We start from the raw sequence: 24,983 nt of genomic DNA, 5'->3' as shown, positions 1-24,983 counted from the left end.
ATTTTAGTTTTGCCGATGGTTGACATCAGGTTTCATCCCTGCAAAGAGCTTTTATTCATTTGTCAAGCCTCTCTTTCCTCTGTCCCTCCATTTCTCAACACCTCCCGGTACCCTCAGCCACAGACTCTAACCACCCGCGGCGAATGTGAATTAACAGACGGCATGTTGCTCGCTAGCACCTTGCTTGCCACTGAAACAGATTCATCACAAAGACCTAGATACCGCCTTCTCTCACTAATACACACACACACGTTTTCACCCTAGAATAGCACCTCACATATCATACATCCATGGTGTAACACTCTTCACACTTACACACTGTACTTTGTGATCAGGGAGAACAATAACATCGGCAACAGATTCTTCCTCTTGGCTTGCTTTAGGATGCTGCAAGGCTGTTTGCGAGTTAGCTGCAGTATCCCTCTTTATTTTCCTATCTACTGAAAGCCCCTGATCCTTACTTAAAATACATCCCTGTTTGTTCACATCTCCTCAACTGACACATTTATATATGAGTGGGAGAAAATCAATGTCCATCGGAAGTTGAAAGGAAGAGTGAGGCAGGTTTGCCCACAGGTCAGAGGTACAAATGTGGGATATTGACTAGTCCCCGGTGCTGCAGCAGGCGCGCTGAGAAAACACATCTACACGAATATTATTGACAAAGGCGGTACAACCCTGCACCTCAGTAAAGTGGACAGATACTTTATTATCTTCTGAGAGGAAATTCGTGTTTCACAGTCGATACATGAAAACACCGGACACACTCAGATGGTAAAAGGTGGTTGAAAAGAAATTTTTTTACAGGTGTACCATTATGGGATCTCATGAGACTTGATACTTTTTGATCCAACATAAAGACTTTTCTGATGTAGCTTAAGGTGAAAATCTGCTCCCATTTCAGCCTAAATTTAAGATACAGCAGCAATCTTCCAGCATGCAACAGGTACGGTAGAGATCTAACTATTGCCTCCGGTACTATTTTACACTGTATAGCAGTTTAGCAGTCAGATGGAATATTTCTGGTGTCTGTTGGCCGCAAACCGCTACCTTGTCTCCTAATGTGACAATGTGCTATTGATTACCAGCCACCTTTGAACACGTAATGCATGTCTAACATGCAGCATGAACACAATTAGTAGAGAGATAGTTGCTACATTTGAAGAAAAGTTGTTGAAGGATATATTGTTAATACAAAAAATTACAAACATATATTCAAATCAAACGCAATTATGGCACCGAATATTATGTTCTAACAAATTTATCGAGGAGTCAAAGGTCTTTAGTTGCATATAGTTGAGAACAGGAATACGTCAGATCGGCAATACAACATCCAGAGAAGGCTCTCGTGACCACGCCCCCTTTTGGGGGTAGATAATCCCATGTCCCTCGTAGACGGCAACAGCTTAAAGAGAAGAAGTTGAAACATGTCTCCAAACTCCTACTTTGAACAAACCGGTGATAGTAATAACGCTATACCGAAGAGTTGCTGTGTAGTTGGTTGCACCAACAATAAATCCAAAAACACTGATCTCCGATTTGTTCCCCTGTCCTAAAAAAGATATAGTGGTAGTGGTTTAACCGAGGCGTTCATACTGAGATTTGAGGCACATACGATACGTGAATATTCACTGTCAGTGTGGTGAATGGCTAAATGATGCTGGTGACAGTGACCAGCATGGTTAGCTAACGTTAGATTGAGTGTGAAGCTGCTGCAGTAATACAGTCGTACATTAACATTATAGCTGCATCAGACTGTCGTCTCCAACTGAATCTCAGCCTACAGATCAAACAGTTGGCTATTAACATGTTGGTTATATACAGACAACACTTAGCCTAATGTGATTCAATCAAATATGTATAGATATCTGGATAAGCAATATCCAGCCAATGTGTCGGACGGGGGAAGACTAATGGGACATGGCAGTGATGAACCATAATTTATTAATGTATCACAAACGCTCAGGTTCAGGCAAGGGCGGAAAATAATTATTAGTTTGTTTATCGAGAGATGAATGCATACAAACAAGTCAAAATTACGATCCAAACACATGTCAAATTGCAAAGGCGCGGCCTTGACTTTTTGCGAAGTACCCCTATGTGCCGGTCTGATGTATCCTTCCTCTGGCCCTTGAAGTTGTCAGATTTAAACACATCCAGGAGGACATCAGGTTGTGTGAATTAATAATAATAGTAATTAATTGGAAATTAGGAGAAGTTGAAAATGAATCACATTTTCTTTGGTATTGTCTATATTATGATGAGTTAAGAATATCTATTTTAAATGAATATTTGGTGTATTGACGATGACAGAGTGGAATAGCTATTTAATTTTATTGCTTATAAGTTGGCTACCTTTGTTTCTCAAGCTTGGAAAAAACATTTGGATGATTTATTTGTTTGGTATTATTTGTAATTTATGATGCTACTCTGGTCTCTGTCTCTTTTTTATTTCCTAAATAATAGTGTCTTGTTAGCCTGTTTGGGCTGGACATATTATTTATGCATGACTCAATAGTAAAAAATCAAATCAAATCGGAATTTTAATTACGTCACCTACAGAAATGAATAGTCTGTCGGTTAAGGTGCCACACTGGGCTTGGCACAAAAGGATCAAGCAGTTGCCCATAGAGATCGCTGCAGGGCTTCTGGCTTGGCTGAACACACCATCTAACTATAAAGTGTTTGTTGTTAGTCAGTGTTCTTGTCAGTAACTCCTACTGGCTATCGGGCCACCTGTGTTGTGGGGTTGTTGTCTGGAGGGGATGGTATTCTCGCTGTCCTGATTAAAAGAAGCCTGTATATCAATGAGAAGCACATAGCTGGTTTACAACCTCCCCAGATCGACAGTGGGAGCTGGGGTGAAGGGGGAAAAGGGTATCGCACTGTTTTCTCAATTTTGTGACATGTTTTTGTTGAAAAGTTCATTTCAGTCACTTGGGTACACAATTGTAGACTTGAAGGTACAAAAAGTGACTTACAAGTAATAGTGCTGTGTTGTTACTGTATAGGGTAGTGCCCCAGGGAAAAGCTTTTGTGCTCCAATTCTTTTTTTCCGAGAGTGAAGAGAAGTCATAGAGGAAAGATATGAGGAGAAACCAAGATCAATGTTGGCCAAAGTGTAGGCCAAACCTTGGAGATAACACCTTGTCCATAGCAGAAAATACCTTATAAATAGAAAGTAAAAAAGTTTACTTGGGGAAATAACTCATATATAATAGATCATGGCGTCACTTGGTAAAGAATGCTTTATTCTTGAGATATTAATTATAGTGAATAAAAGTGCAGACAGAATGGAGATTGTGACACAAAGGGCATCTAAAGTTCAGCCAAATGAAGCATTAACAAAACGCTTCATTGTCTGGATTATTCGTAATGCTGCTATAAATCCCAAAACTTAATTTTAGGCCTCTGTAGTTTAACTGTCCGGCCGATGTCCCACTCTGAAGTGTTCACCAATGGAGCATGTCGGGAACATGGCGATACAGCTGCAGCTCAACCACAAGAGTTATCGCTGTTGTAATGTGGTTATATTGATGTTCCATAGATCAGCTCAAATTATACAAATTGCCCACTGTTTAAAAAGCTCAGTATTTGAAAGCTCCACACGGCATTCCCATCAATTCAAACCAACATCTATAGGTGAAGACAAGAGCAACAAGTCTTTGTAAATATTGCATTCTGTGTTTTCTATACCTGCACCTGATTCAACTGTTATCAGGCCATTAAATAGGTGTTATCAGCTATAAGCACCATAGATGTGGGTCATTAGGGGCCTACTACGCCTACTACGTTGTTAAAGTGAAAGAAAAACTTAAAAGCAGCAAGTTCTACTATGTTGTAAAACTAAATGAAACGTCAACTTTTGAACACAAACAAAAAGGCTTCTTTAGGTTTAGGCAATAACACTACAACTTTTTTATGTTTAGGCAACAGAACTACAACTTAACTTATTTAGGTTTAGGCAACAAAAAGACATCTTCTTTATGTTTATTCAACAAAAATAACACTTGATTAAGTTTAGGGAAAAAGAACTACGAACACAAAGACAACTTCACGTTGTTGGTTTCACACGAGATGCAAACTCCGGTCTCCTGGGTGAAAGCCCTATGTTTTGTTTTGTTCGGTTTTGTGTTCTTTTATACTTTCTGTAAGAGCCAAAACATGATGCTGACATACTGAGGTTGGGATGTAATTCACTTTTACGAACACTAGGTGGCACTGTATTAATTGATTGACCCAGCCACGGGTATATAGGTAAGGAGGTGTGTTGTTGGCGTCAGGGTTTAGCCCGGAAGGGCAAATGGTTTTTGACCGCAGGGACGCTGAAATGTTTGCCGTGTTGTTGTTGTTACTCGTTGCTATGGTAACCGGACATGCTTCTTTAAGACCATATTAAGAATAGATGAACTATTATTGTAAAACCAACAAGCGGACTCAGGATCAGTTTTGTACAGCACAACAGACAACTAAAGGTACCATCTACAGCGAAAAGCGCGTCAGTCCAGGGCTAATCACCTCAGTAGCTAAAGTATTAGATTTTAGCTCCTACACTTTCTTTTGGTGATCTACCATGTGAATAGATGATAAAACCTATTAGTGGGTGTAGTAGGCCCCTATTGACCCACATCTATGGGGCTTACAGCAACTGATACAGTCTAATCGGCTAATAGTTTGAATATTACAATAAGTGTTCATGTAAAGTCATTAAAGTGCTACTATCTATCTCTGCTATATGTTGTGCAGCAAACATATATTTCCCTTATAACCTCAATTATTAATTTGAGTTTTCATTAGTGGATGTATCTTAACACCGGAAACCTTATTAACGAGTTATTCTGCTCAGAGTAACACGTCTTCTAATTAATAGACAGAGCATATTTCTACTATAATTTATAATATTAAATATTAATACACTGAGACAGTAAAAGCCTTTCTTTATCTGTCATATGATTGAACCATCATCACACCTTTACGTGATACAATGCATGACTTCCTCATTAAAGGCAATCCGTCACCAACAAAACTCATTTAATGAACTTTATAAAAGGTGAAATATTGAGTAAATGTTGGCAGAAAAACAACTGAAGATGTTTTATTTTCTTCTTTGTTGGAGTAATTTACTTTTACGTAGGAGCTGAAAGGATTCAGACAACATTTATGACAAAGAATGTTGCCTTTCAAAGCCCCAAGGTCACAGTACAGACATGTAAAGGAACTATTAACGTACAAATACATTAAAAAGCAACAAGTATTTGCTCAGCAAAGGACACAAAGCACCTGCCAAAGCAAACGCTTTTTTTCCCCACACGTTCTTTATGCGCGACCGGATGGGAGGTGGATGAAACACAGGCTGAGGGGGTGTTCAAGGCTTGTGCGCAATAATGAACTATATATATAGTAAAGCTAACATTCTGCTAGCATTCTGCACTCCCCCTCTGGAAATAGAGACTATTCAGGCTTGTTAGGCTTCTGAGAGCTGCCTAGAAGCCTGTCATTTCACATTAAAGTAGCCTAGCATTGCTGCTTTCATGGATTTAGTTCTCACTGGACAGCAAATTATATATTTATGTATAGATTTGAGATGGGAGGCAGACAAGGTTGTCTACCCATCCCACATTAGCTTCTATGTGTGTGTGTGCATACATGTGAGCCCTTGTTTGTCCCTCCCTGGTACAATGCATTTCCATTATAAGGCATATGCCACCCTGTGTTATGGTGAGCCGAGCTGTTACTGTGACTGTCACATCCATAGAGGGGAGAGGAAGGGGATATTTCCTGTTTAGATGCCACCAATTTCCTCTTCATGCATGGCGCACACACACATAACACACACCCACACGCACAATTGATAGATTTATTATAGCGTGTCAGGAAAGTGCAGGCTTCACATTTCAGCAAAATGGACCCATTTGGCGGGCGAACGACTGCACACCCCCTCCACCCACCCCCCTCCACCTAACTCTTCTCAACCCCACTTCCCCACCCCCCCTACCATCCAAGCCGCCGTGCCAGCCCACTCAGCCGAATCCGGAACGGCACCGAATACATGTTTCTGTCACAAGCTTCGTGTCAGCTTTTTTTACACGAGCAGGAGAAATGGGGAGAGAACGGGTCATTCTGACAGTCGGAATCACTCTGTGTGGATCTTAAATGTTTTACGGCCTTAATGGGCCTCCAGAAATAGATGCAGTGCTAATGTCCTCTGGCTCGAGGAAAAAAGGGGGGAAGAATGTGTCTGCGCTAAGTGTGTGTGTTTGTGTGCCTGGGACTTTTGTGCGGAGGGTGCCGCGCATGTGCGTTTGTGTGTGTGTGCGTGATTCAAATGGGCTTAAGTGAGGGATTCGGCATGCAAATGAAGCCACTTAAATCTGGGTCCTTTTCCCCCTCTATCTCAAAGGACACCCTATTCTCTATTTAGAGCACCACTTTGACATCCGCCCTATGGAGGCAAGGCCCTATGGGGCTCTGGTTTTAAGTGGTGCGCTACAGTCTATAAGGAATCATCCAGATTTGATTCATATAATCTCCCGTCCTTAAACATATCCACAACAAATCTCCAACAAGCTCCTCGCCGGATGCAGACGCTCGACATAACCCACCGCCCAGCTTGAGCATTAAGCATTACCTTGAAGAAGTGTTCAATATCGTGGGATTCCTGGCACTCGGTACTTCCAGACAGCATTTGCTGCCTTAGAACAGTTAACCATCTCCCAGCATGGTTCCTCTTCTCCAGACAGACTCTGACTTAGAATATCGATCTCACTGCTAGCTGTATCCTTACCCCTCAGACAATCCATACTAAATGTATTAGCTGCGGAGAGAGCTACAATGTCCTCTGCAGCTAATCATATTTAGCCACAGAGAGTTAAAGAAGCAGCCTATTTTCAGGGCCAGATAGAGTGAATTGTCCGGACCGGAGGATGGTGCTGCAGTGTGCAACATCAAAAGGGTGGGCTTCAGAGGCCGGAGTATTAGAAAACCATTTAGGTTCATCCAGAGACATTAAAGTGCATGCGCGGGCTTACAAAAGCAAAGGCACATATGTTCTTGCATATGCCGTCATTATTTTTCATACGCCTTGTATGATTTTGGATGATTTCTCCTCTCTCTCTCTGCCGCCAATCTCACGCACAAACACACACAAACGTGCATCATACAGGAGAGCAGCACTGATTGTTGAGTGGGGCAATCAAAGGCTTTGATGCTAATCAGAGCTTTCTGTCCTGCCAGTTTGGGATGACGGTGGAAATGTACAATAGAGAATAGGTTTTGTTGCAGATGCCCAATGCCTGGCCGAAGTGATTGCTCTCTACCTCATTCACCGGGTAGCAGGGGATAGAAATCAGCCTCGAGCTACGGGGATAGGGCTGTATACTGGCTTGTGTGAGCCCCTAGGCAGTGCCACATGTAATGAGCTTTGGATTTGGGCCCCCATCATGCATGGAGTTTTCCGCCTAATCTGCTAAATACTTTGTGAACCCTTCATTACATTTGTGTTGGGTTGATTTCCACGCTGCTACTTCTGTGGAGACGACAGTAGTACTTTTGTTTGGCGGGATCTCCTGCAAAACCGCTCTGATAACACCTGTGCCGCTTGATGCAGCGAGCGTATTCCTTGGCACTCGTCTCCTCGCTTGGTAGGGGGGCTGCCGGTGATGTGTGTTTTTTCTCGAACCGTTGATTTCTCCGAATGTGCTCGGAGCGCTTTCTGTGTTCATATCCGCCTGTCTTAGCTCTTGCCAGAACCTTTTTGGACATATGTGCTTTTTGATTTTTTTGTGCCAGTGTTTTTGTGTGTGTCCACGAGGGAGAGAAAGCAAGAGAGAGAGAGAGAGAGAGAGTTTTTGACATTCCGTCTCCATTGTGTTTTCTGACTGTTCGTGTGCTTGCGAGCGCTTATGTGTGTATGCTACCCCTGCTTGTTGGTTGACAGGCTGTTGTTCGGCCTTCTGACAGACAGTTCCATTAAATCATGCCGCAGTGGTAACCCACAGTGACAGGACGCCATCGCCTCCCTGGGATTCCTTCATCAGGGTCTCTCATGCGCTTAACGAGGAAGTAAACATGCTAAATTGTCTGTTGGAGATGAAGTGAAGAGGCTGTCTCGATGCCGCTTGTCACGCGTGATGTCCACACATCTTGGTTTCCTCACTTGAAGCAAATACACATAATGCACGCACGGCTAAGAGTCATGATTGTTCTTAAAATATAAAAAATTGTGCCTTAGCATTGGTTTATGAGAATATACAACATTAATGTTAATGTTGTATGCTGCCAACAAAAAGAGAATAGCCTCAGATATGCGGGCTATGCATAATGATGCATTTGCAAACAGACATAGAAGGCTTAAATTGTGGTTAGCATGGTTAGAAACTGCCAATTCTTAAGGCATGGCAAGATACTAACCATCTGACAGTCTGAAATAGAAAGGACTCATCATGTATGTGCAGTAATATTTTATGCATTGGACACTTAGCTTCTGAAATAACTGCCTCTTTCTTAGACCACAGCCGCACTGACAGTTTTCCAGAAACCTCTTTGTGGTTTTCTGATGGTTGCAAATCGTCCTGCAGAGCGACGGTGAAGCGGTGCTATTGTTGCATGGAGGCCATGCAATAATAAATGCAGCTCCTTTAATGACTCCTCTAATAAACGCATCTGAAGATGCTGTGTGTTGTTGTTGCGAATCTTCCTGCAGATTGAGTCTGCCTCGGAGCTGCCTGGCGAGAAAACACCGAGTGGATTTTGAAGAGGTGTTGAGTGCAGGGGGATGATGGCTCTGCTTGTTCCTTTTAAGGTTATTTTAAGCCGCAGACCTGCAGGGTGTGTGCGGCGTGCGAGTGCGCGCCGTGCGCGTCGGGGTTGTGTTTTAATTAGAGAGACAGGAGTGTGTCCTTGGGCTGCCGCAGAGGGTCAGGAGAACCTGGTAGTCTGGGAGAGCAGGGGCTGGGACAAGTCTGGCAGGCCTGCTAAACACCCATTACCCAGACGTGTAGATGCACTCAAGAGTGCGCGCTCACGCCCACGCCCGCACACACCCGTGCGCACACGAACGCACACATGCGTCCCGGTCTTGGCGCCATTCCTGTTGGCCGGCGATACCATGGTAACTGAGCAGCCTGCATCTCCATGTGTTCCATGGACCTTCCCTCGTCTCTGAAAGCAAAAATTACCACTGGCACTACTCTTGGGAGACGGAGAGAGGCAAGGGAGAGGTGGGCAGATTGAGAAGGGCAGCAGGAGGTGGAGTGGAAGGAGCAGGGGGAGGTTGAGAGGGAGGTGAGGGGAATTAAAAGAAGAAAAGGTTGCGAGGGTATAGAGGTAGGAAGCATCTGACATTTATGTTGCTGGCCCACCGAAAATGCCACTTCAGGTTGGCATCTCTCTTTCATTCTCCGTTGCTCTCTCCAGCCTCTACCTGACCTGTGGCTCGCATTCCCGCACCTACTCCCATGCACCTTCCATCGGTCACCTCGCCTCTCATTTCCCTGCATCAACATCTTCCCATTTTCATACGTCTACCACATGACCTCTGGCTTTCATCCAGCCGTGCATTTCTTCATCTCCCTGTGGTCATTTCCATATCACAGGACCTCACCTATGCCACATCACGCCCATCTTTCGTCAGCTTTTCCTCTTTGATTCTTCACCTCTGAATCCTCTTTAACTTCCCCCCTTCTCCTTCCCTTACCTGTATTTGCATCCCTTCCTTTTTCTCTTTCTCTCCCCTATCTAATCCCCTCCTCGCCCCCCTCCCCACACACCTCTGGTGTGCCTAGCCCGGGTCCCAGCCGATGATGGGACTCATAAAGCCTCCCAGATGAGGGGATAGCTAATGGCTGTTGAATAATGCATGGCAGGCAGGATTTAGAGAGCCCAGTCTATTAGCCTGACCAAATACTCTGGGCTTTTATTAAAGACCAACACTTACAATTACAAACTACATTAAGGCCGGGGTCCTGTCCCCCTCCCCCCCCTCTCTCTCGCCATTCGTCGTTGTCTCCACGGTCATAGCTCAGGCAGAATATTATCTTTTGCTTTTTAAGATTTTATAGCCTGGAGAAACTGACCCTCTTAGAAGAGGTCTCTGATGGTCTTTTCTGGTTGTTGTGTCTTTTTTTGTTACGTTATTGTGTCAGAGGTTAGTGGCCCTTTTAGTCACAGTTGTAGAGAGAAAAAGAGATTGGTGAGGAGGAGGGCAGCGGTGTCGCAATTTTACTGTTGGTGGTCGGTGTGAAAACAAAGCCCTGATACATATACGTAAGCTTTTTATGTCTCTCCCTGCTGTGGATTGTTGTTTTTTTGTGGCTTTTTATGAGACACATGGGCACTGGGATGTGTATACGTTGTGCACACACCTATATTGCGCCCTTTTCTCCGCTGCTGCAGAATTGTCATCATCTTCTAGACAAATTCAAATGTTCCTACTGTTAGTGCTGCAGATGAAGCTCCCTCACACATCATTTCGCATGATTATACACAAATGTTAATGGCCGCTAATAGCTATAAGTGTCTGCAAGTGTGTGTCCTGTAAGTGGCTCCTGAATAGTCATAAAGTGTTGTTAGCTAATGGCTATCTAAACATCCCTCTACCTGGCTATGTTTAAGTGCACACTTAGCTGTCTCTCTGTAATAGCGTATTGACCTCCCTCCTAATTTTGAGATTGCTATGCAAGGCTTCATCTTGCATTTGATTAGTACATTGTGACACGTCTGCATATTCTTGACAAGTTTGCAGAGCTAGGTATTTGTGCGCCACACAGTCCATTGTATTATAGGTATATATACACAGTATATACAGGTAGGCATTTTAAAGGGGACCTATTATGCTCATTTCAGGTGCCTACTTGTATTTTGGGTTTCTACTACAACGTGTTTACATGCTTTAATGTAAAAAAAAAAGCTTTATTTGTCTCATACCGGCGGTTTTGTAGCAACTCTTTTCACCCTCTGTCTGAAACGCTCTGTTTTAGCTCCTGCCCCCCCCCCCAAAAAACAAAAAAAAACAAGCTCTGATTGGTCAGCTGGCCCACTCTGTTTTGATTGGTCAACCAAACCAAACTCTTAGGACTCTGCTCCAGCTCCGCTCTAACTAGCTTTGTTTGAGGGCGTACCAAATAGAACTGACCCAAATGCTCCGAAGCTTTGAAGCTTCAACCGTTGTCATGGTAGTCGACCAGCAAATCAGTATTTGGATGCTTTGTTTTTTTAAATTCAATTTTTACATTACAAGTATATAATAATAATAATGTAAAAATCCCCAAATTATCCATGAAATAAGGAATAATCCCACAACATTATTCATTATTCATATTCATCATTAATTATTATTAGTTATTCTCTGGGTGTACATTTGTTCAGCAGCGGCGCTGTCTCGGGCACGGAAACGGGGAAGATGAAGAACAACAGACAGAAGAACATGTCAGCTTGCTGTGCTGCGCTTCGAAGCTTCGAATACAATCAAATATTTCTTGCCAAAGCTTCGAGGCCCACAAAATGTTATCCGGGACAGCCTTAGTGCCAAACTAACAGCTAGACAGGTATTACTTGGTGACATCACCGCGTTACAGAAGAAAAAAGGCGAGACTTCAAGCAAGACGTTTCAGGCAGTTCAGAAGCAGTGTTTCTGTTGGGGAGTGGAACTCCTTTTGGCGTGACCTTTGGACCTTGTAATTTGCAGACCATTTACTGTACATGCGCAAAAAAACTTTATAACACACTAAAGTAAAGCTGAAATGCACAAAAACATAATAGGTTCTTTTTAAGAATGAAGCCGTAGTCACAGGATCCACAGTCAGCGGGCTGTCTTGTCCGCCCAAGTGTCCAGTTTTTATATGCTGACAGATCTTTAATCATGTAATTTAGGAAACCAGGGGATATCCAGGCCATGTCAGATAGAGAGTAGACACCATAAGGGATGATAGATTGACGCCAGTCAGATCAACACAGAAAGTGTCAACCCTAAACCCTTGATCCATCTCCATATCCTCAGCATTGGTCCCCCATCTGAGTGTGTCTGGAGGGCTGAGTGATTACATGTCTGATCCACCGACGATCAGATGAAAAGCTGCAGCTTAATTTGTGGCCAAAAAACATCATGAGCTACTACTTCCTGTTTATTTATGTGCGTGTGTGTGTCTGTGTGTGTGCGTCTCTCTCTCTCTTTCTCGCTGATGTTTATTCAATCTGATCTCCTGTCTGACCCTGCAGCTAGCCAGCGTTCCTCAATAGAATGCACTCTATATATAGTGTTCCCTAAATGTCACTGACTTTTAAACCATGCTTTCCTTCCCCGTGTATCGAATCACGCACTTATGAAGCTTCATCTAAATTAAAATGTCGTTCAAACAGTCGCGTATCAATATTAACGATCGACTCTCCCTAAAAGCAAGTGTAACAGATCTGGATGTGATCTGGATACGGAGGTAAACAACACCCAGGCGACAGTGTTTAAGTGAAAAATCCATCCTCCTTAGTTAAAAAGTTACACAGTGTATCACTTCTTAGTGTGGCAGAGGACATAATTTCTAAGTCTATACTTGAAATAAAAATGAGGAAATATAGATTTTTTAAAAATGTAGTCACTCAAAATTAGTTATCAAATCCAAGCCAAATCAATAATAAATCACAGCTGAATCGAATCGTATCGAATTAGCTTTGCATCGCAGCATTTCACATTTATCTGTATCATTTTTTTTGGTTGAATGCATAATCTGTCTGCAAGGGAGAGATTTACAGACTTCTACCTTAAAGATAAAATTGATGCTTCTTGCCTTGTTTTCTGCCTCAGTTGTTGAATGTCAAGCACAAGAGGGCCACTAAGGCCACTACTGTTTTCCTCTTCACCATGCTACTTGAGTTCAATAAGTGAGTAGAGGTCTATGGCTACATCCATACTAAAACAAAAAAAACTTTTGGGGTTGTTTCAGAATTAATCTCCGCCTATAATACCACGCCTGAAAACGCATATCACATGACCACTCACGTACACTGGGCATGTGCGTTCCGGTGTAAACAAGAAGCCGAGCGGTTGGTTGTTCAGTTGCAGAAAATACTACGAAAGCAGGACAGCAATGTCGAAAAGTAAGATCAGAAACTTCTTTGCTTGGACCGACGATGAGGTGGAGCTCTTACTGAAAGTAACACACGAGTATAAGGCATTCAACTCGGTGGAAAACACAGATTGGGAGTCGTTGCAGCATAGACGACAAGGTCATCAACGCTTGTAAGTCGTTATCCATGTTGAAATAACCACTGGTAGTCGAGGCTGATGTTGTTTGTTTTCTTCCAGAAAAAGTTCACGTAATCAGGGAAGGAAACGTCATGACTGATAAGACCCAATCAAGAAGCGAACGTGGGTGTCTGTGTCATCGTTTCCAAAGGTCTCCGTTTCTGTCTGTCCAGACTAAAACGCAGTTTTAAAACAGAAATGGTTTTAAAACAAAACCGGGGTCAGCAGTGTTTCCGAACATCTCCATTTTAGGGACTCAATACGCTGGAGTAGTGTGGACACTAGCCATAAAGTTTTCCGTTTTAAAACGAAAACGTATTAGTGTAGATGTAGCCTATGTCGGCCTGGATGAAGGGAAACCATGTCCCCAAAAGAAAGAGTGAAGAAGTGTCGGTGGGAGGTGTTTTAACTGAAAAAAGGGAGAGGTGATTAGGAGAAGGGGGTGAGCACGTACAGTACTTTAGCTATATCGAACAGATATCGTGATTGCATCTCTGCAGCTTTATACTGATATGGACATTAAGACATGGCTAAAAAAATGTGTGGGTGTGTGTGTTCGGCGTAGGCATGTGTGAGACAGCAGAGGTCTTATCTTCGTTAACGGTATTCCTCTGTCTCTCTGGAGGCGCGCAGGGAGCAGAGGGCAACTGCAGTCTGATGTGGGGCATCTGTTCCCACATTTGTTAAGCTTCTCCCGGTGTGTGTGCGTGATTTTAAGCGAGCGGAAAAGAGAGAGACAGACGGAGAAGAGTGTGCGCGCGCGTCGTGATCGGTGTGATAGGTGCGGTCGGCGGAGTGGAACGGCAAGGTGTTGTTGCAATAGAGGGCAAGTGCCGACTTGTCATTGGTCTGTGTTAATGCTGACCCGGGGCGGTGGCTGCGCTCACCTCATTGACCGCAAGATGGCCGCCGGTCGGGTCTGCAGGTGGTGCTGAAGACACATCTCTCTCCTCTTATTCTCTCCCTCCCTCTCCCGCGCTCTCTTTGTACCTCTATCTCCCTCCACCATCTATTATACGCTCCTGTCGGAATACCAAGCAGCCCCCTCATCCTTTCTGCTATTCCCCCCGTCTTCCACAGCCTTGTCCTCTTGTGCACAGCGCATATATCTATGTACACCTCTCTGAATGCTCCGCTTTCCATACTGTAATCTCAATGGGGACATTACATGCATAATCTACTTTATAATAAGGCTCTAGTGGGCCCCGGATGCCTGGTTAAGATAGGACAGGAGATGTGTTAATTAGACTCATTTACAGCGGCAGCTAGTAAAGAGCAGGACCCCTTCACAGACGACCTGCTTCTCCTTGAGAAGGGCCACAGAGTTGCTGATCAAAGTTTCACACGGTAACCCACCAGGGGAATCCGGAGAGATGGGGTGAGGTAGCACCGGTGGACTTCTTTAAGCCGAGAGCGGCGCTGGTAGATGTAATGGGAATAGGAATTATTGACTGGAGCGGCGTGGTATGGAAATAGTGTCTCTGGCGTGCCATCATCGAGACGGAAAGCTTATAGTACCCTGATTTATGACTGCTGTGGAGAATTGAGTGCTTCATAAAGATTTGCCGCTGGCTGAGATGGAGTAATCAGCGAAGTGATCTGACTTTGGTGGATTACGGTTCCAACGAGTTGTAAAGTCAGTTACAATGCCTCGACTTTGTCTGGTCGGACAATGCACGTGGAAGGAGTTGGGAGTCTGACTCTGGCCCTCTGTCAAGGTCATATGGATTAGAAATGATTGGGTTTCCAATACTCTACTGGGGAGTTCTGCATGATGAATCATCACTCCGTTCCAAATCGACACCAATTAAGACGGGTTTGTTTATTCCGCTGTGGGACATGGCTGTGGATGTTCGCTTGGAACAAGCATTTTCACCCCCCTTTCTCTTTTCACAAGCAACACTGTGGCAGGGATTAGGATAATGTGAGTGTGCGGGGTTGTGTGTTTGTGTCTGTGCGTGCTTCCTCGTGCGTTGTGGTGTTGTTTCAGGCCTGCGGATTCACATTTTATTTGCACACTCGTGCGTGTGTGGACACGTTGTCACGTGCGTGTCCACAGTCGTGTCATTCAGTGTTTACTGTGTGGCCCTAGCTCTGTTTGTGTCAGTAGCTCCATGTCTGTGAGGCATGCTATATGAAAAGTGAGGTTGAGGAGCCCGGTGCCGGAGCCAGTGAATTCATTTGCATTCATTCCACTGCCTGTCTCTCCTCAGAGCCCATTCTAATTACCAGCAGCTCAGGTCTGCTACAACACTGCGCATACTCTCCTTCTCTCTCTCTCAGTGAAAAAAAAAAAAACGGGCTGCTGGTGGTGCATTCCTGTAGCTTTGATACTACTCTCTCTTTAGCCTGCCAGGAATCTCTTCATGTTGGTTTGTTTGCTGTCAAGCCCAGGCACTTTCTCCTGTTTTAGTGTCGGAGTCGGAGGAAATATGGCGTACGCATGTGTGTGCAAGCGAAACTCCTCCATACGCTGTGTGTGCTCGTTGTGATTGTTTTGGGGTTGAGGGAGATGCGGCGTGTGTTCATAATATAGGAGAGAGAGGGCGAGGAGGGAAGGAGGGGAAGAATCATGAGGCTTGTAAAAGATGAATGTGCGCACTAATCACCGTAATGGCCATTGTGGCGTTTCACCTCCTGAGTCTCAAACACCTTGTCACGCCCTCTTCCTGGCAATGCAAATTCATGCCGAGGCTAATAACTCACATGACATCGCGTCGCCACTACTGAGCATGCTCCAAAAGCTCAGTCAGACACTCATGTGCATACTTAAGCATGCATGAATGCACGGACACACGTGGACGTATGCACCGAGGCGCACACGCAAACACCTGCACGGCTCCATCCGTGGCAGGTGGCAATGACCGGGCACCCTGCAGCCGTGACAAGGTCAGGAAGGATCAGGACACTGCTGTGCTCTCAGGAGAGATGAGCTGAGCTCAGCTAGCTGCTATTCCACTACAAACCTGCACTGGCCTCCACTGAAAAGCTGCCAAAAGTCATTAAGATCAAAAAAAAAGTTTGGTCGGATGGGGTGGTTCACGTCTGCGAAACATCGGCTGATTAATTACAAGTTTGAAACAGATCATTTAAATAGCGCATAGACGGAAAGGAGGGTGCTCGTCTGAAAATGCAATTTGAGCGCGGGCCCCTGCAGTGAAGCGTTTGCGTAATGCTAAGCCTCTCGCTGTAGAGCTGAGGAGCTGAGACTCAGGAGGCTTCACGCCCTCTCCCGGGAGATGCTACTTTCAGAATCACCTGCAGCCTAAACATGATTGTGGAGTTGCTCGGGAGTTTTTGAAGACGGGGGTACAAACAAGCAATTACACAAATATGCACATATATATATACACCTTTCACGTCGACGCGTACCAATGCACATGCACGCTGAACGAGTCCTCCGGTATGATAGAAAAAACAAAACAGATGATGCATGGCTGCTAATTATCAGGCTCTGTATGAAAATCGACTGTGTTCCGTGTGAGAGGGAAAAGCTCTTAGAGCCCTCGGTTTCTTCATTTGTATTTTCTTGCTTTAATTGGACAACATGATTGTGTCACTTTGTTAAATGGAGATCTTACCGTTTATCCCCGCGTCTGGAGCGATGAATCAATGGCTGTTTTTATTCTAATTGGCGTCTCGGAGCCCACTATCATCAGCGTAATTATCAGCGCTTCTGCCGCCATCACTGCTATTTTCATCATCATTGTTACCACTGTTATTACCGATGCTATCGTCATTATCTTTGTGATTTTCATCACTGCAGGCGCTATTATCGGTAACATTATTTTCATGTCATCGCCGGGGCCACAGTCATTAGCAATATTAGTCCCCGTTATCATACATTCACTATTGTTATTATCGATATTACCATCCTTCACGCCAACTTCATCAGCAGTCGGGCCAATGAAGGGAGTCATATTGGAACTTATAATGTCTGATGAAGATAATGTGTTATCTCTTGTTCGGGAACTCTGTTAAGACAAAGACAGATGGTCAGCTAGGGCAGGAGCTCATCTCATTACTGCAAAAAAAAGAAGAACAAAAACCAGTTCTAATTTCAGTTGTCTGACCTTTTTATGGGGTTAATTATTTATTTCATCGGAGCACAGCAGTGGAATAAACTTTGTGGCAATTTAATGCAAGTCAATTAAGAAGCGAGATGGATGAAAAGCTATCCTGGGGGAAATTATTAAGCTTTTATTTTTAGAGTGGGGTGGATGATGTGGTTTTTGCTGGGCCTGGTCCAACAATAGTGTTAAATGCTCTCTGAAACGATCACATTCCTCTGTTAGACAGGCAGGTTTGATATTGTTGAGGTCAGGCTCTATGGATTTTATACGGCTTTCCTGTAATAAGAAATTAACTCTGCACTGGAGCGCTGGGCACAATAATGAAGAGAGGGGGAAAGGGGGCGTTAGCAAACAGAGAGTGGAGAACAAGAGGAGGAAACCTGGTTAAATATTAGGCTTTAATATTATTGTGGCTCATGTTTTTATGGTCTGCTACACACCAAACGTAATGGTCTCTTCTTATTAAAGAAGCTATACATCCTGTTGTTGCAGCTTCCACACTTTAGGGACTGTACAAAAAATATTGGTATGGGCCGGGGATCTAGATCCTATCATTTATTTAATAAAAAAGCAAGGCCCTTTGCAGCATTATTAATATTTCCATTGCACCCTCCCCTTTGACGTAGAAAACACTGCACCTAAACTTAAAACAATATACAATTTATGGCAATTATAACAAATTGGTGAAAATACAACCACTCTTGCTGCTAATTTCTTTTTTTAATTAAAATTACTAAATGAGTGAACAGAGGAACATGCTGCTGATTTTGATGAGAAAAATAAAGGCCAGAGACTGGATTGTTGTCCTCTGCATGTGGCCAAAGAACACCTTTATTACCAGTAGCACACAAAAGCAGTCTTTTATGTAACTATTAGATTTTTTCTCAAAATGAAAAGGTCTCCCAAAAAAGTCAGGCTACCAAGACTGGGTATCGTTTAAAAAAAATTACGATGCCAAAACCAGTACCCTTAAAGTAATACTGATACCAAATAGAGTACTTAATTCGATGCCTATCATGTGAATGGAAGCTGTGTGTGCGCCCCACTGGCTAGCTAACCGCAGCTGCACTGCACAGCGCTCATACCGCGGTTACCGCTGATAACGTTGTACCCCGACCTGCGGTGGTGCGACCGTGTTGCCGCGGAAGCGCAAGGCCGCCCTTCAGTTCCTCCACGGGTTAAAACTGTTAGCTCTGTCAGCGCTGTTGCCGTATTTAGTGCTGTTTGCACCGTTAGCTGCTAGCCGCCAGCTCAGACATCTCCGTGTTCAGAGCCATGTGCAGGCAGCCAATTCCGGCTGTATGGGTTGTAGCTGTTGCGGTAGTGGGCCAATCACACATAGCATTAAATAAAAGTACTCTTGCGGTGTTTGACTGAGAGCAAAACTGCAAAATAGTCTTTTTTTTTCTAGATCTGGGCACAAAAAGGCTCGATTGCAGGTATCATTTGACTGGAGAAGTTTCGATACTACTCGGTACTGTTTTTTTTTCGGTCAATACCTTAAAGGTATTGAGTACCGATACCGAGCCCTATAGATTACCCTCCATTCAGCGAAAAGAAAAAATAGGGTTTCCGCCAGTATTGCAAGTTCTGTGGCCTGCCGGGCTTAAGTTGACTCCGCGCCAGGCTTAAACATCGGGGTATTATAGATTTTTAAGATATTTTTAAAAGTAAAATATGGTATACAAGTAGTGAACACCAAACTCATTTACGGAATAACCAATAAGTGCGAAGATTGTGTGCTTGTGCTTCAGTGTGCAGTCGAGAAAGAGAGGTAGAGAGTGCCTGTATGTGTTTGGCAGCGAGTCAGCAGTAACGTTATAGCTGTAAACGTAGCAGTGCAGTGTGTGTACAGCTCAGGCTGTTGGTGAATAAATGCTACAACTCCTCAAGACCCAAGCCAAGTTCCACTGTCTTGCTTCTCACCTGCTGATTAAAATGAAGCCCTGAAGTTAGCAACAACTTTGGCTCAGGCTTGCTCACTTACGGTGGTGCTGACCACTAAAGTGGACCAGCTACTCTCATTTTAGTGACAAGCCGCTTCTCCTCTCCAAAAAAAAAAAAAAAAGACACATGGCTTGACAACAACTTTTCTGGCAACCCCGATAACTACATCACCTTCCCATTTTTTCTGGCCTCCTTCCCCTCTAATCATTTCCACACAGTCCCTCATTGTCCATGATTACTAAAATTGTATTTCTCATCGTAGCTTCTTGAATTTCTCTGCCCAATTAGAAGAACAGCATGCGCAGGTAGTGCTGAACATCTGGCAGGCACATCCAGACTGAAAGTAGAACATTTTAATGACGAGCATGACGAGCGTTCATGAACACGATTATTTTGCTCATGTGACTCATTTTTCATTCAAACCGCTTTATACCTGCTTGTTAATACCCCTTCTTAAGAGAAATGCACCATCACGACAGCTCACTCGTTACACACACGACCATTACTCTGTGTGTGTGTGTGTGTGTGTGTGTGTGTGTGTGTGTGTGTGTGTGTGTGAGTCATGTTTTACTATGCTCTCCTCTCATTGCATTAGTATGACTTGGCTTTAAATGCCTAAATAGTCATAAATACTTAATATCTGAGCTATTTTAGGTCCATCTCACCTACAGTAATGCATTTTTAATACCTGGCCCAAATACCTGTTACCTGTTACCTGTTACGTTTCCCAGTAAATCCCCCCAGATCTCCTTTCCGCTGGCTATAAAACGCTTTCCCTCATAGCTTGCTTATGTAACTAAAAGCTGGTGATTCCAGGAAAATATCTCATAAGCGACTTTCAAAACGCGTCTTTTCTGGAGGACCAAGTCCCAGAGGAACCCTATGGGCAGAGGATGTTCCACACTGTCACGACTGTCATCTAAAACCGTAATGGCCCCTCCTCTGGCCTCTATCTACTCCCAACAGAGTTGATTTGATGTTGTTGAACTCCTGGCTAGCCCGCCAAATATTTCACGGCCCCTGCCCTACATTGCCAGGCCTATTTAGGTTACATCTACTATTTAACACAATATCACAGCTTGCGTGTTTGATGTGACTTCGCGTGGAGGAGCGAGGGAGGAAGAGGGAGGAAGAGGGAGGAAGAGGGAGGAAGAGGGAGTGAGCAAGTGTTTCTCTGCCATTTGTGCGTTTGTGTGAGAAGAGAGGAATTGAGTCAGTTTGTGGATCTTTGGGACCGGCGGCCCAAAGCTGCCTTAGCTAAGCCTTCTAAAGCACCATCTGGCAGCCCGGGCCCCTGTGTCACCGTACTCACCAAGATTACATTCTCCCCTGGCCCTCTGTCCTCGTCCCTTCTCCTACCCCCCTGTCCACTTTACACTCTTTCCCCCTTTTCCCTTGCCAGCCGACACAAACACAGCAAAGTGAAGTTGCGGCGACTGTATCCCCACAGCTCTTAGAACTCAGGTTTTTCTAAAAAGTCTAAATGTATAATGAACTAGAAGTCATTTGAGACCGAAGAAGGCAGAAATAATTATTATTTTGGTTTCAAAACAATCTCGAGCCATTTGGAAAAGCATTTCTCATTTTCCTCAACTCCTTCCCATTGTGAGACTATTTGGAATGCACAGAGATGTTTGTGAGTCAGACTCAAACATAGCTATTTCTAGAAATGTCTCAGCAGATTAATTGCATCCTACATATATTGATAGATAGATACATACATTTTTGAACATGTTGCTGTGAAAACAGTTGTATAATGTCTTGCGTGGCTCTAAAGGAGCTATATAAAGTATGAGCAAATAACCCTAATGATGTCATCAGGGTTATCTTGGCTTTGGCTCAGAGCCTCCATTACAAAATGGTACATGGAGTTTTTAAGACGCGGATATTTACCAGGCAGAGGAAGTCTGACAAAAGATGTCAAAAGACTGAGCGCAATATGGGAAGTGCAGGATCCAACATTTTCTGAGCTTCACCTATATGAACTTAAAGGGAGTTTTGAGGTGGGGTTTTATGAGGTATTTATCTATATTCAGTGTATTACCTACAGTAGATGACGGTCGGCATGCCCCCCAGTTTGGAGAAGCAGACAGGAGTTACCGCACGGAAGGAAAGCAACGTACTGCTGTGGACGGGGCCGGCAGCAAAACGTATTTTAGCCACCTAAAAAAAGGCTCACCTAAAAAAATAGGTATTTATTTTGTACATAGTGTACACTATATTTAGAATATTTTCTCCACTTTACCTTGCTGTCAGACAGCTATACAGTAATAGTTCCAACGGGGAACTGAAGCTGTTATCTATGCTCTTGCCAAAGCAATCAGACTCCATTGAAAAAAAACAGTAATTTTACTTTGCAGAACACTGGAGTTGCTGGTCTAATGCTGCCTCGATGGGTTAGTTTGTTTGTATTATTGTGTCACTTTGGTTAGTTCGGATTCACCAAAGTCAGACAACAGCACATACAAATTAACCAATTGAGGCAGCGGTAGACCAGCAACCCCCCGTGTTCTGTGAGGTAAAAATTACAGTTTTTTCAATGGAGTCTGGTGGCTTTGGCGAGAGCGTAGATGGATAAGTCGACTTCAGATCCCCGTTGGAAAAGGCGGTCTGATGGCAAGATAAAGCGGTGAAAATATTCTAAACATAGTGTACACTTAAATTGATATTGATTTTTTAGGTGGGCATTTCTTTTAGGTGGCTAAAATACGTTTTGCTGACGGCCCCGTCCACAGCTGTACATTGCTTTGCTTCCATACGGTAACTCCTGTCTGCTTCTTCAAACTGGGGTCCTGCTGACCATCAACTACTGTAGGTAATACACTGAATATAGATAAGTACCTCATACAGCCCCACTTCACAACACCCAAACTATCCCTTTAAAGAAGTATTTTCACGCTGTGGTATATATATATATACGTTTACGTAGTGAGTGCGTCCTCCACCAGTGCCAGCGGCATTTAGAGCAAGCATTAGCATTTGTATTAAAAAGAGTTGGCAATGCTGTTGATGTGTTTTGATTCAGTGACACACCTGAGGCTGACAGGCACACACCGTGATGTGTTTGAAAATTTGTCAGCGTTGCAGTGGCAGAAATGTTCACAGTGGCTTTACAATTTCTGAATAACAGAGTCAAGGCTGAGGTCAACAAAGTTATGTTCAAGACAAGTCTAAAGTTGATTTAATGCCTCAAGCGCAACATGAGTGCAAGTTTCCAACTCGAGTGCCCAGCCATGGGAATGCACTGCATGTGTGGGGAAGAAAAGATGAAAAAGTACATGTTGTTTTTTTGGTAACAAATGCTAAAAAACATCCACCTGCAGTATCTCCAAAAAAAAACTTTAAGCAAGGGATTTCTGGCTGGACTCAAAGGACTCCCAGTTACTGATGAATCAGATAGACTGCTAAAAACTGAAACACCACTTTTAAAGCTCCTGGTGCATTACAATGACACACACGATGCAGCAGTGCTCTAAAAACGCTGTCAGTTTTCCCTAAGCATGTCATTTTTAATACTCAGTGGTGGTTCAGACAAAAATAACTTCCCATTTTCCACCTCCATTAGTTTAGACTAAACAGCACCTCCAGGTGATGACACAAATACATTTTACCAGGTCTCATATGGAGTCAGTTTCACTCTGATTAGCTGTTGGAATCGTTTGATGTAATGCGGTGACAAGCTGGTTGTGTTTCTGTATAGTACAATGCAATATTATAGATTTCTCAGGAGAAAAGCAGTTATTAAAGCTCATACTGAGTTGTGTGTATTTCAGTGTGTAAATATGACACATCCACTGAGTTAGAACATTCACAAACTACAATATCCCGCTGTTGTTATTCAACAGAAACATGTTAAACATGCTAAAAATATCAAATCGTATGTGTGAGTGCGAAATGTGCATCATCGCAGATGGCCCGGAGCAATAAACACCAACATTTTGTTACAACCCCCTGCATGTTGCATGTGAAATCATGAACTAAATATGTGTATGTGAGTAATGGCTCGTCACCAGTGAGGAAGAGATAATTCCATTGTGTCAGCATGCAGAGAACGGAGACAAATATTTTATTGCATTACTTTGGAGATGTGACAAAGACAATTCAGCCACATTGGAAGATCAATAACCGGCAATGTGTTTTTGGAAGATGAAAAACTTGTCGTTTGCTCAAAAAAGCACTTTGACAGAGTTTACGCAGCAATTGTCGAAGTGCTGCTGTCAAACATGCAGATATATACACACAGACGCAAGCAGAGGAGACGTCATAACTGCTACTTTGTTCAAAACGCCATTTCAACCGGACAGATGGCGTCATGGAAATATTACTGTGGAAATGTTTATAGGCCTATTCGCAGAACTGTTCCCGTCCTGTCGTAGCATTCCTACAATATACATCTTGTAAATGTGAATTTCCAACAACTCGTGAGTCGTAAAACCTGATGCGCTGTGTGGCGTGTCAATGAACATTGGCGGATGTGACACAGTGCATTGGCTTACTCACATGTCTGTGCGAAAGGCGACAATAATTTAGTGGGAAGAGATTAGAACAATATGATTTTTGGCTTAAAATGTCACTGCATGTGCACAGATTTAGTATTATGGGAATGTTCATGATAACACGTTCCATAACTGTTTTCCCTGCAATATTTGGGAAAGATGTTGCCTCAATTTCAGACATAATGGTAGCTGTAGTAGTAGTGCAGAAACGTGCAGGTGTGTATCACTGTACAGAGAACTAAAGAAGAACTAAAACAACATTATTTTAAGGCTGTCAATCAATTAAAATATTTAATCATAATTAATTGCATGATTGTCCATAGTCCATGGTTAATCGCAAATTAATCACATTATTTATCTGTTCAAAATGTACCTTAAAGGGAGATTTGTCAAGTATTTAATACTCTTTTTCAACATGGGAGTCGGCAAATATGCTTGCTTTATGCAAATATATGTATATATTTATTATTGGAAATCAATTAACAAAACAAAACAATGACAAATATTGTCCAGAAACCCTCACAGGTACTGCATTTAGCATAAAAAATATGCTCAAATCATAACATGGCAAACTGCAGCCCAACAGGCAACAACAGCTGTCAGTGTGTCAGTGTGCTGACTTGACTATGACTTGCCCCAAACTGCATGTGATTATCACAAAGTGGGCATGTCTGTAAAGGGGAGATTGTGGGTACCCATAGAATCCATTTTCAGTCACATATCTTGAGGTCGGAGGTCAAGGGAACCCTTTAAAAATGGCATGACAGTTTTTCCTTGCCAAAATTTAGCGCAAGTTTGGAGCGTTATTTAACCTCCTTCCCAGTATCTTTACACAAGCTTTAAAACTGAGCCCGCTACAACCTAAAAAGCAAAATAATACAAAGAAATTAGTGGCGTTAAAACAAATTTGCGTTTATGTTGACAGCCCTAGATTATTTAATTATTTTCTTTTCTCAGTTTTCATTACAAGAATCACAAAATGTGTTCTGTTTGTAAGACTTACACTTGAATTGGGACGACTGTGGGAATCTCCCAGGTGGGTTTACATTTCTAGATGCTAAATTATTGCTGACATTTTGGCAGCAAATAGAGTTGTCGGCCAGCACTGTGTGTCTACCAAATTCTCTATTCGCTTCTCCCTCACGACGGGTTGGAGGCTAACGTTACATTCACTGTCAATGCAGCTGGACAGCGTCGGCCTTTTGGGACGAGCGGGGGATTTGCCGTGCTCGT

General features: G+C 43.3%; 1 protein-coding gene across 2 annotated transcripts in view; it reads left to right on the top strand.

The window, feature by feature from the left end:
* The window catches only part of tenm1 (teneurin transmembrane protein 1), a 213,779-nt gene that overhangs the window by 37,491 nt on the left and 151,305 nt on the right, over positions 1 to 24,983 (top strand). The gene's annotated exons all lie outside the window — the stretch shown is intronic.

Source organism: Sebastes fasciatus, chromosome 10 (genome assembly GCF_043250625.1).
Source record: "Sebastes fasciatus isolate fSebFas1 chromosome 10, fSebFas1.pri, whole genome shotgun sequence".
Classification (NCBI taxonomy): domain Eukaryota; kingdom Metazoa; phylum Chordata; class Actinopteri; order Perciformes; family Sebastidae; genus Sebastes; species Sebastes fasciatus.
Note: the sequence above shows the minus strand (reverse complement) of the source record. Positions and strands in the feature narration are given on the sequence as shown.